This window comes from Protopterus annectens, chromosome 3.part1, assembly GCF_019279795.1.
Source record: "Protopterus annectens isolate FY-2018-M chromosome 3.part1, PAN1.0, whole genome shotgun sequence".
NCBI lineage: Eukaryota > Metazoa > Chordata > Ceratodontiformes > Protopteridae > Protopterus > Protopterus annectens.
The window spans coordinates 1,632,555,340-1,632,563,756 of NC_056732.1; the positions used below are offsets into that span (position 1 = coordinate 1,632,555,340).

The following is an 8,417-nucleotide window of genomic DNA, read 5'->3' on the forward strand; positions in this document are numbered from 1 at the left end:
ATGATTTTGTGGCTTTTACAGTTCCCAATTATGAAGTTCCTATTTTATTAAGTTGGGGGCCCTTTCTTCTGCAGGATCCTACAGTGCAGACTGCAGGAGATCACAGTAGGTGTTCTGCCTTTCAGGGAGAGATGTTTCTTGTTTAGGGAAGGGTTAGTATTTTCAGAAATTTCAGAAAATAAAAGGTGTTTTTACTACAGTGTCATGAGTGTAGCTGTCCCCTTTGGTGTACTGTGTATATTAGGGAATATGTGAACACAAATTTAGAAATCTTGCTTTGTGAATACTTCTAAAATGGGTTCACACATTGGAATAGTTTTCTGATAGCATCTTGACATCTCTGTCTATGGGATCTACACCCATCTTCACCCCTTTTGCCCACACAGGAGATCAATGAATTTTTTAATTGCTTCCCTCCTAGTGCAATACATTCTTATGGCTTTTGTCCCAGTTTCCACAGCCACGCAATCCCCAGATCCTAGGGTCCCTCTGACTCCTCTGAAAATTAACCTCAGCAGTAAATTAAGTCCTTTATAGTGCTGCAGAACAAGGAATCCCTCTTGGACTCTTGGTATGGAGCTGGGAGCAGTCATTCTTATGGCTGCCTGTTGAAGTCCCTACCTTAGGGAGTGGCTAGTGTAATGATGTCAGAGACATTGTCACACTGCTGTATGAATAGATGACCTGTGAGGCTCCCAGTCTCCAGTGGAGGTCGCACTGGTATCAGATTCCCGAAATCCCCTCCCCCCAGCGAAAGAGAGCTGACCATCAGCCACTTCATTCTATCCCTCCAGCATACCTGTCAACCTTTCAGTGCAATAAATCTAGACAAAGCCAGAAATAATGAGGGGGAGATAAAAGCCCACAAATAAGGATAGATTTTAAATACTGCACCTATAAACTTAGAAAGTAGCTAGAGTAACAAGTTTTCAATTAGTATGCATTTTCTGAAGGATATGAAATGTGAAACTCAAATGTCTGTCATTTAGTGTTATTTAGTGACTTCAGTCCTCAGTAATTTGCCAGACTGCCACATATTTTTTTGAGGAACAAACTAAAAACATGAGGCAAAAGTCTGGACATTCTTTGAAAATCTGGACAGTTGAGAGGTATGCCTACAGGTCAGCTAGAGTCTGGTCTCCAGCTCTGTTCACATTGACACAGATGGGCACCATGACTGTACACCATTGGGCTTAACTGGTGACCACTAAATTTACAATAAGGGATGTGTTTAATGCTACAGTGCCCAGTTCTTTCTTGGTTTTTACTGTGTTCAGTTTTCTAGCAACGTGTCCAGCTTTAGTGCTTAAAGAAAAGCATAGTACTGAGCTTCATACGCAAAGTGGAGACTGGATCCCAGAGCAGGACTGTCACCAGCTTGGCTTCTTTTGCTATGGATGTTCGGACAGCCTTTCTCAGTGGTGGTGGTGCCGGTGATTTAACAGAACCACTTGCTCTTGCTGTTTTTTGATGCTTGTATTCTTCTCATCTCCCTTAAAAATTCTGAACTGGAACTTGGGGTTGTTTGAGGAAAGAATATTGTTTGAAGGAATGCTTTAGAGGGTCACCTGTCTGAAGGCACTTGATATGATACCATCAGGCTAATCTTAATAATCATCCTGGGAGCAAGTCTGGACACAGCATCCCAGATGGCATTCCTTACTCCAGAGAAACACATTTTCCTGACAAGTTACTTCTTCTCTCAACTAGCTACCAGGCCCCAACTAACTGCAGGGAAGATCCTGCAAGCTCTGGGGTTCATGGCATCTTGCATACTACTCATTCCATATGCCAGACTGCATATAAGGAAACATCAGTGGTATCTAAAAAGCCTTTGGTGCCAACACTCTCAAGACCTGGAAACTCTTCTACCTATAATTCCTTGCCTCAGAAAAGATTTTCTTTGATGGGCAACAGCATGCTCCCACAAAAAGGGAATGCCTTTCTCCCCACCCCCTGCCATCCAGACCCTCCACCACAGATGCATCAGACTACATTTGGGGTGCACACCTGGACAGAACGTGCATACAGGGCCAATAGACCCCACAGCAAATCCCTCTGCACATCAGTCAAAAAGAGATGATGGCTGTGCAGCACGCCTTGATAGCTTTCAAGCCCCTTTTCTCTCCCGGGGCTCTCCTGATCAAAACAGACAACACCACTATGATGTGGTACATCAACAAGCAGGGAGGGACTCACTCCTACCCTCTATGCAGGCTGGCCATGAACCTTTGGCACACAGCCTCTGCCATGCAACTACACCTGTTAGCACAATTCCTATCGGGCTCTCTCAACTCTGTGGCAGACCAATTAAGCAGAAATCTTTTGGACCCATACGAGTGGCAACTCAACAGAAGTACCTTCATCCTAATAACTCAGAAATGGGGAACCCCGAAGGTAGACCTCTTTGCCTCCCACACCAACCATCAGCTCAGCAAATTCTGCATCAGGGAGCATCACTGCATGGCTTGGAAAGTGGATGCCCTGTCCTTCCCCTGGGTCAGTCTATCAGTCTGTGCCTTTCCTCCCCTCCCTCTCATCCCCAGGGTACTGCTCAGAATAAGGGAGGAAAAACCAAAGACCATTCTTATAGCTCTAGACTGGCCTCGGCAGCACTGGTACCCCTTGCTGTGCAGCCTGTGCCAGATACCCCCATGACAGCTACCTCAGATTCTAAACCTCTTGACTCAGAGGGAAGGGGAATTCATGCATCCCCAATTGCAGACCCTCATTTTGGTAGCTTGGCTTATTCCCTAATCCCGAACCAATCTGCCAACCTCGGTAAACAGGTTCTGAATGTTATCCTTGAAGCCAGACATCCTGTCACCAGAAAGTCTTATGCTGATAAATGGAAAAGGTTCTGTATCTGGATCCAGGCTAAGGGAGCCAATATGACACAGCCCTCCCACCCTCTCATCCTGGATTACTTAGCTGACCTACTACACTGTGGCCTCTCTTTCTCCTCTGTAAAAATGCATGCGTCTGCTATTTCTGCTCATTTTCCCACTGAGCAGCCCCTTTTCTCACACCCATTGATCAAATAGCCCCTCGAAGGGGCTAGCAACTTGAGGCCACCCAGAAGGGCACCAACATCAGCTTGGGACCTTAACTTTGTTTTGGAAAAGCTCACCCTGCCCCCCTTCTGGACCAGCTTCTCCTGCTGAGCTAAAATTTCTCTCCTGGAAAACAGCATTCCTTCTGGCCATCACTTCAGCCAGAACAGTCTCTGAGCTGCAAGCACTCATGGCTGTGGAACCTTTCATCATCTTCCATGCAGACAGGGTATCCCTCAGAACCAACCCATCCTTCATGCCCAAAGTGGTCGCAGTGTGGCTCTTAACCAATCCATTCATTTGCCCACCTTTTTTCCCCCAATCCCCAGAACAAGGTGGAAAGGATTCTTCACTCTCTAGATGTGCACAGACAGCTCAGATTCTATCTGGACAATACTAAATCCTTCAGAAAGTCTGATCAATTGCTGGGTAGCTTTACTTCAAGGGCAGAAGGCAAACCCATCTCCAAACATACCATTTCGAAATGGATAGCACACTGCATCCATTTCTGCTACCAGCAGCATGGAAAGCCTCCCCCAAGGGTGTCAGGACACACTCCACCAGAGCAGCCTCCACCTCTGCAGCTTTCCTCAAAGGAGTCCCCACCAGGGACATTCTGGAGGCTGCCACCTGGACATCTGTTCACACTTTTACCAAGCATTACCACCTGCCTCTCTTCTCCAAATCCAGGGCAGAGTTTGCCTCTGCAGTCTTACAGGGCATCCTAGCCAGCCCCTAATTGCATTGACTGCCTCCACCCTTTTCCTCAGCTTTGGGAATGCACCCAAATGTGATGACTGCAACCATAAAACACGAAGAACACAGTACAGTTGTGTACACTTACCATAAATGTAGATGTTCAAGTGTCTTCACTGTTGTAGTCGTGGTTTCCCTCCTTCCATCCCCCTTTCTTCTCTTTCTCCTTTTATTACCATTCTAACTTCTGTTTCTCCTTAACTTACAAGGGACATTTTGGTATTTATTTTCCACTGGTGGGGTTTCTTCCACCAGAACCTGACCTCCTACTTGGGGGCTCCTGACAGGTTAGGGCAAGAAAAACTGATGTAATGGTGTCGGCTGCCTTACTTTATACTACTGACGACCTGATGTCAGTCTTCAAGCGACAGCAACCGACACAGAAGTACTAAGTCTCTGGTATTCGGGCCGGCCGAGGGCTACCCTGGCAGGGATAACCCAAATGTGATTACTGCAACAGTGAATACAATCAAACATCTACATTTATGCTAAGTGTACACAACTGTACTTTCTTTGGGAAGTCAAGTACATATTTTCTTCATGTTATAGTAAGATGGCAAATAACAGTCACTTCATGCAGTTAAAAAAAAACATGTTTACAAGAGACTAGAAATAATCAGATTACTTTTATGAATATATTTTGTTCCTGTGATAGTATTATATCAAGTAAGAAACTCTTCAAGTTAAGATCTTGTGGCATATAGTGATCATTTCAAGTGTTGTATTGGATTAAAAAAAGAACTGAATGCAACAGATGTAAATTAAAAGTAGTGTGTAGGAGATAAAATTTATGAGTTTATAAACAAAAATACCAATTTTTGTAGTTAATATGATCCTGAGTTGCAAATGTATTAGTGTATCCAAATTATATGAATTCATTCATTATCGGATTATCAGCTTATATTCAGAAAAACAAGGGAGCCAGAAGCCATCCTAGCCTTTAGAGGACAACAAGGCAGTGAAACAAACTAAAATTTGATGTTTATGGGTACACACATGCATGAATTTGTATTACTTGCACACCTATAGCTAATTTGGAGGGCTACCAGTTTATTTGCAACAAATGAGGTTTGGGAGGAAACTGGAACACCTGGCAAAAAAACACATAGACACAAGGAGAATTTGTAGACATCGCACACATGGCATTTAAGCTGAGTATCTAGTGCTGTGAGGCACTGACACTAACCCCTGTGTAGGTAAGTTACAGTAAAGATTCAGAATAGCGTAGCATAAATGTCAGCACTACCTGACAGATAGCAAAACCTACATCTTTCATACGATTGATGCAAGCTGAATATAACTCGGCAAACTAAAAATGATTAATGACAGCACGAAAGAAGTGCACAACCACTTTTTCTGTCTTATAGTAGAGATTGTTTGCAGTATTTAAAACTTGTTATTTTTCAGAATACTCAACTAAGATTCCAGTAGGAAAATGAAAAGTATGAAATTAATCCAAAATGACCCCTGTATGTATATATGTATGTTTAAGTTCCCTCTTGGTGAAAAACCTTCCACGTGTCATTTTTGACGTTTAAGCTTGCATTTCTATTTGGGAAAGTATATTTTAAGCTAGGAATATGTGTTTTTATTGACTGTCGTGTCACTCTACTGTACTTTTAAAGGAGCACTCTTGTTTCTGACAGTTTAAAAGTTAGTTTAAACTTTCTAAAGATGTTTTTTTTTTTCTGTGAAGAAATTGTGTTTGTTATACTTTATACCACTTTGGTGCTGTGGTAGCGTTGTCGCCTCACAGTAAGGCGCTGTCCGGTTTGATTCTCAGCTAGAGCGTCTTCTGTGTGGAGACATGCGTGAACGGGCGTACCTTCGTTGAAGGTTGTGCGTCAGGGCTGGTAACTCGGCATGTAAAAATCAACTACCAATCATTAGCGGACCAGAGTTCCGCTGTGGCAACCCCTAACTGGGAAAAAGCCAAAAGACTTACTTATTATACTTTATAGTACTTTTTAAATCTTACTGGTGTGTGCTGCTTAGTATCCTCATGAAAGAAGCACAATTTTTGGCTTTACCATGGAACAAACTACCAGTCCCACGGTTGGTTCTTCCAGCCACAAAAAAAAAAAAAGTTAACTAAACAGCCTTTGCCACCAGAGCAGGCTAGCAATTTGCCTGAGCTTCAGATGGGTAATTCTGCTGTAGCCAAAGCTAGTTCTTCAGACCATTCATCTTTTTCCCCCAGATCCCTCAGGTGTTGTCCAGAAAGCCACTATGGACCAGGGGTTAGTCATGTCATCTGCAGCTGTTAGTCTCCTCAGTGGGCAAGGGAGAGATACTCTTATTGGCCTTGCGTGAAGGGGAAGGGAAGTAGATGTTCGAATAATGTCTGCAGAAGTAGCCCCTCCCCCATATTTTTGTTTGTTTTTGTTGACAGGGTGAGGATATTTTCCTGGCATTGTTCCTTTCCGGACTGTATCCTCCCTCTCTCTGTTGGCATGAAAGCTTTGACAGGCTTGTTGTGCAAACTGCTGTTTTTATTCAGCTCAACATTTGCTGAGTAGCTATTTGGAAGCATGGAAGTTGCTCTTGAAACTTTAGAAGCTGGCCAGTGGTTGTGTACTTCATATAGCTGGGGCGCCTGCAGCAGTGATCATTTGAACATCTACTGTTATGATAAGTTTACTTACATAGATGTACTTTCCTCAAAATTTGATTGGAAAGACAGAATGCCACTTCCTTTCTTTCGTCCTGAACATTTATTAAAGTCTGTTTATAGTTGTTTAGTTCTTTTAGCAATAAAGTGACCTTTTTAGCCTAGGTTGTATTGCCTATCATAATTGTGACTAATTTCTGATGATTTTTTTTTTTTGTTGAAGTATTCAAAACATATTTGTAGGAAAAGTTCCCATGTAAAACCTAAAAGTCCTAACTGAATTGACCAAAAGCATCAGATGGCGAAGAAAAAATAAAACTCAAAAACATAGAAGTGTCTTGTGTTTAAAACACAGGTCTGATATTTATTTAGTCTTACGATGGTATTTTTATGTCTCAAGTCTTTCTTGATGTCCTTCAAGGATGCATCTGCAGTCCTTACAAATGGGTTGTCCTGTCGTCAGGCAGCCCTTCGGTCGGCCGGATTCCAAAGTCTGGGTCTGGCCTCGGCTGGTGTCGCACTTCACCCGACGTCATAGTTGCAGTTATTCGGGTATAAAGGCATCAGCCGACACCATTTTCCTCCGTCTTTCTTGCCGCGTGGTGCCCGAAGCAGAAGCTGTTCGCAAGTGCCGGTCGGTCAGAACCAGAGATTACTACTACGAATTCTTCTACTACTACGAAGACTTCTAAAAGCTAAGTACCCGTTGGGGACTCTTTCTTGCCTCAGCCGATGTCAGAAAAAGTGAATAACTGTTTAACTTGTGGGAAACAAATACCTCATAAAGATTTCCACTCTTACTGCTTACCTTGTTTAGGCCCAGACCACGACGTAGCAGCTTGTCTAGCCTGTGCTTCTTTAACCGACGGACGCTTAGGCGTCGGGTCGGAATTTGCTGAGGAGTTTTTCGGCTCAGATTTTGCTTACATTATGCCGTCGGATCCTCCGACTACGCAAAATATCAAAAAGCGCAAGAAAAGGACCGACACTCGCGGTCTGCGGTTTCGGCGAAACGCGGTTAGGCCAACATGAGTGTCTCGGTTTCGGCTGAAACCGAGCAGCGATTCTTCCTTCAGAAAACTTACCTCCTACCGAGGCCTCTTCCAACCTCGTGGAATCGGCTTCTGATTTACCTTCTGCTCAGGCAGGTTCTCAGGAATTATCTGACACTATCCCCTTGGATATCTCCACCCCTGCACGTGGAGCTGCTAGGCCACCTGCAGCCATGTCCATTAAGGCTTTTGCCAGGGCTAAAGCAGCTAAAACTACTAAATCTGTGCCTGCTAAGACCCCCCCTCTCACAGGCCTAGCTCTAGTTCACAAATGCTTAGTCTAGCAGAGGATCTCATTTCTTTAATCCGGGGATCCCAATCTCACACAGACAGGGCCTCTCACCCACCTCCAGAGAAGAGGCCTAGAGCAGAGCCCCCCTGAACCAGTTTCTTCAGATGATTCCTCTGACGATTCAGATAATACTAACCCTCCAGAGGCTTCTTTCTCCCCTTATGAAGACTCTGATGCTGAAGACTCCATCCCTTCTGCCTCTCCGCCTGAGGAATTTTCCTTTGGGGAAACCTTGCATGCTATGAGGGAACAATTTCAGCGGCAGGGCCAGGATTTCTCAGACTCTAGAAAGAGGCTTAGAACCTTTCTGCATTTACCACAACATAGGCCTTTAGCCATTCCTCCAGTTCTCTCTGTTGTAGATGATGCATTTAATGATGCTTGTACTGCTCCTGATTCACTTCCACGGCCCTGCTAAGCCCGATAGGTACTACAGGGTTCGGATACTCATCATCATTTGTATAAAGCTCCTTTTGCAGATCCCGAGACTATCTCCCAGGGTCCTAAGGCTGTAGCAGCTACCTCTGCCAAGAACCCCCTCCCCTCTGAAAGGGAATCCAGGTCCTTAGAGAGATGGGGTAAAAAAGTTTACACTTCTGCAACTCTTTCAGCTAGAGCATTGAACTGTCAATTCCACATGATCCAGTATCAAG

At 44.1% G+C, this 8,417-nt stretch overlaps 1 protein-coding gene across 2 annotated transcripts in view; it reads left to right on the forward strand.

Moving 5' to 3' along the window:
• Nucleotides 1-8,417, forward strand: part of LOC122798587 (pituitary tumor-transforming gene 1 protein-interacting protein-like) — a 956,210-nt gene that overhangs the window by 839,611 nt on the left and 108,182 nt on the right. The gene's annotated exons all lie outside the window — the stretch shown is intronic.